Source organism: Lactuca virosa, chromosome 9 (assembly GCF_052849685.1).
Source record: "Lactuca virosa cultivar CGN04683 chromosome 9, Lactuca_virosa_CGN04683_v6, whole genome shotgun sequence".
NCBI classification, from domain to species: domain Eukaryota; kingdom Viridiplantae; phylum Streptophyta; class Magnoliopsida; order Asterales; family Asteraceae; genus Lactuca; species Lactuca virosa.
The window spans coordinates 186,497,171-186,501,246 of record NC_136434.1 but is presented as its reverse complement, the minus strand read 5'-3'; the positions used below and the strand labels follow the sequence as shown (position 1 = coordinate 186,501,246).

The 4,076-nt window shown below is 33.7% G+C and overlaps 1 pseudogene across 1 annotated transcript in view; it reads right to left on the bottom strand.

Moving 5' to 3' along the window:
* Positions 1 to 1,372: 1,372 nt before the first annotated feature.
* Positions 1,373 to 4,076, bottom strand: part of LOC145140103 (increased DNA methylation 1-like) — a 2,916-nt pseudogene continuing 212 nt past the window's right edge. Inside the window, exons 1-8 of the transcript XR_013722081.1 lie at positions 4,044 to 4,076; positions 3,643 to 3,649; positions 3,445 to 3,565; positions 3,282 to 3,355; positions 2,961 to 3,199; positions 2,787 to 2,874; positions 2,596 to 2,700; positions 1,373 to 1,805 (exon numbers count right to left, since the gene is read on the bottom strand). The exon at positions 4,044 to 4,076 is cut by the window's right edge and continues 212 nt beyond it. The product of XR_013722081.1 is annotated as an increased DNA methylation 1-like (transcript). The remainder of the gene's footprint in view (positions 1,806 to 2,595; positions 2,701 to 2,786; positions 2,875 to 2,960; positions 3,200 to 3,281; positions 3,356 to 3,444; positions 3,566 to 3,642; positions 3,650 to 4,043) is intronic.

Here is a 4,076-nt window from a genome sequence, read left to right as displayed (position 1 = left end):
ATATTATGTTTTTTGGTTTACACGATTGTTGAAACTTATGTTCTAAAGTGTAAACATTTGTATGACTTCTAGATATATGGAATGAACTTAGTTTTTTTGTATTAGTTTTTTTTTTCTGGATTTTAGGCTAAATTTTTTTGTTTTTTTTTTGTGTTGTTTTTAATATTTTTTTATAGCTGCACTGTTTCTCGGAAATTCCTAGGAACTTCTGTCACGTAAAAGTGTCACAAAAAGCTGTCAAGAAAGTTTTCTAGGAGTTCCCGAAAATAAGTTTCCTCGGAGATTCCTCAGAAATAATCCTTGGAACTTCGTCGGAAATAAACTTCCTCGGAAATTTGTCGAAAATTATTTCCTCGGAAATTTTCTCGGAAATTCATCGGAATTAAACTTCCTCGGAAGCATTCTTCCTCGGAAATTCCTCGGAATTAAACTTCCTAGGAGTTTCCTCGGAAATAAAATTCCAAGGAAAACCCTCGGTACTTCAGAAAAAACGATTTCCTAGGTAATGCGTTGGAAAGTTCCTCGGAAATCCCTTACAAAACATTTCCTAGGAGGGTTTTACCTACGCACATGATTTTCTCGGTATTTCCTCGGAAACGCCGTTTTCCTAGGAATTTCCGAGGAAAGTGTCCCTCGGAAATAGTGCTTTTTTTAGTAGTGATTAGTGACGAAAACGAAATGGTCACTAACAATTGAAGGCGTCGTCACTACATCATTTAGTGACCAAACTTTTGGTCGTCCCTTGTGGTCACTATAGGTCCGTCACAAAAACCGATTAGTGACCAAAATATAAAAGCGGTCACTAAATAGTGACCAAAATATAATGGTCACTAAATCTGTGACGATGGGTTTCGTCACTAAATGTTGTCACTAATAAATGAAAGTCGTCACTGTTTTATCTAATTAGTGACCATAAAAAGTCGTCACTCTCTTATGCGATTAGTGACCATAAAAAGTCGTCACTCTCTTATGCGATTAGTGACCATAGAACGTCGTCACTGGTTTATCTAATTAGCAACCATAAAAAGTTGTCACTCTCATCCGATTTGTGACCATAGAAAATCATCACTAGCTTATCCAACTAGTGGCCATAAAAAGTCGTCACTAATTTATCCAGTTCGGTACAAAAAAAAAGTCACTGATTTTTGTTGCAATTTCGTTTATTTAAACAATTTAAGTAACTTTAAGCGAACCTACAATATACAATACTGAAATGGCTAGAACATCATATGAATCTTAGAACATAGTTAAGAACAGCAACCATCAAAACAGATTTCAAAAAACAGTAAGTATTCCAATTCTAACCGGCTTACTCATTTTATAAACTGTACACAAATAATAGTTACAAAAGAATGTGATATAGATTGTGGGGAAGCCTTGTGACTAGCTTCCTCTAAGGCTATTTTAATTGACTTTTGCATCTCTAACTGCCTACTTGTCTACAAAATGACATCATTTAGGTTTTTTGTTTAATGAGAAAGACATTCTTGTCTTTTGCACATGAAATGGTGGTTATGCAGCTTTTTCTAGCAGCAGTGAAATCTTTTCTCCTTCATCACTAGTATTTTGGTCAACATCAATTTGAAAACTTTTAACCCTTCTTTGAAACTCAGGCATGACACCCTCCATAATGCTTGAACATCTTTATTTAACAAAAAACCAACCTGTAGGAAAAGAACTATTTTTTGTGAGGCTCTTTTTTTCATGGGATTCCAAGGCTATGAATCCAAATCCATCCCTCCACGTGTCAAACAAACAGGGATCGCAGATACCACCAGCTTCTCAACCTTGAATGACTCGAGCATCTGAAAATCATAATTTTCGTTTTACAAGAGTTTATGTAAAACGAATTACAAATTTGGTCCCTGTGAGTGTGGTTAGTCCAAGTTACTAATTTTCTCCCTGTGGTTGATTGCTAAATCGAACTATTTGGCCTTCGGTTTTATTAAAGTGATTATTTTGCAATAGACCAGATTTGTAATCCAATTGTAATTTTATGATTAAATTATTTTCTAAATTATAACGTATCTCTTTTCCTAAATTATAACGTGTTTTATGCTAATGTGTAAATATTTATTTAGTCAATACAAAATAAAACATGTGTTATTTTCTAAATTATAACGTACTGTATTTTATTCTGAAGTATATATGTTTAAAAGAAATTAAAAAAAATGTTTTGTCAACCAATCATAAATTATCACTTATTTTATTTTCTAAATTATAAAGTATCTTGTTCTAACGTACAAATACTTTATTTGGTAAAAATAAATAAACACCGTTAATAGTCAATCTCATATTTTATTTTCTTTTAACTAAAAAAAATTATATTAATTATAGAATAAAATAAGTTATAACTTAGAAAATAATTTAATAATGATATTACGAGTAAATTATGAATTTGACCCATGTGTTATATGTTTTTTGGGGGTTTGGTCCAAGGAAAAAATGATCATGTTAATAAGACCAACATGGTGAGTAGTTAGATTTAACAACCCATGGACCAAAGGGAAAGAGAAATTTGTAATTAACTCTACAATTTAGCAAGATTTAATATAAAAACTTTTATGTCTGAATAAATTAATATGAAAAGATTACCTCTTCAAGAGCATTCATGAGACGCCTACACATTCCCTGACGCCGATATTTGCTGCATGTTGCAATTAAAGGCATCTCCGCAACATTTACCCATGAATCATGAACACAAATTTCAAACAAATGGTTAAAAAGGTCAAAGGGAAAAATGGTCATTTACTATTCAATGCTAGAAAATATCACCAATTTGTATACCTTAATGATGCTACACAAAGTATTACGTCATTTTTCTCCAAGATCACTGTATAGAACCCCTCATAGTTTAGACGTGCAAATTCTGATCTGAAAATAAAATCAAACGAAATAATTATCTCCAAAAGGTTGTGTTAATTAGTGAAAAAAATTCATGAAATGGAAATAGTGTTCACCCCCAATTGTATAAAACATGTGGGATCATATCAATGCCTGTTCTTGGATCCACCATGAGAAGAAAACACTTCTCGATAATTGTAAGTGCAACTGCCAGTTTCAACTTGCATTAAGCTTTCAAAGCAACCAATCCGTAATGAATCTTTTGGTCGCCATGTATGCATTTCAGAAGGGTCCACGAGAAACCATCGGAAATGGAATTCATATTTCCAATACGGGAATGAAGCCCGAAATAAACCTATAACAGATCAACATCAAAATTTATTAATAATGTCAAATAAATTCACAGATTCCAATTCCAATTCGATTTCAATTCTTACCTCCTTGCAGCTTTCCCCACAGAACCACGTCAAGTCTCTTTCTATTCCGGTTTCTCCATGACATTCCTCATGGTCTGTAAATAAAATGTTGATGTTTTTAACCAATTTGTTTTAATTTTAGATATTGACAAGAAAGAATAAATGATTTTAAATTAAAATTTACATTTATGTTCGCATTGCAAACATTTCAGGCCATCCAAACTTGAAGGCTCGTTATCATTGACCACATTCCCACAAATCCAACAAGAGCACTTTGAACAATACCAATTGCCTTCAGGTAGCTCCTGGAAAAAACAAGACACATAAAATGGGTGCAAATGCGAGCCAAATTGGCTTCGGGCTACTGAACTTGTGTGCGAGCGCGCGTCCTGCGGGCACGAATGCACCACCGGTCGACCAGAAAAGTCCAAGGACCTTTTTTGCATTTTCTTATTTAATTGTGACAGTTACGATTTCGTTTTAATTGCATCGGTTACATTGGGTAGTATATATACAATGCATATGCGGCTGATTCTAACGAAATCACTATCTTCATCTCTTATGCTTCTGCTTCATCTTTTCTGTGTTGCTGCAGTCAAGGTATAATCTGGGCCAAGTGAGGATTCGAGCAATCTAGAAGAATTGTTTTCTACTGTTGTATCCTGCGAAACAAACACTCATATAGGGCGAATTTGTTTTAAGGAAACTGTGTTAAACACAGGCCTCAGTCAAGAATTTTATGTTTTTGTTCTTTCGTACAATTTTGGGTTATATTTTCCTAACAATAAGCATGTTAGATGAAAAGTTGAGGGGCAA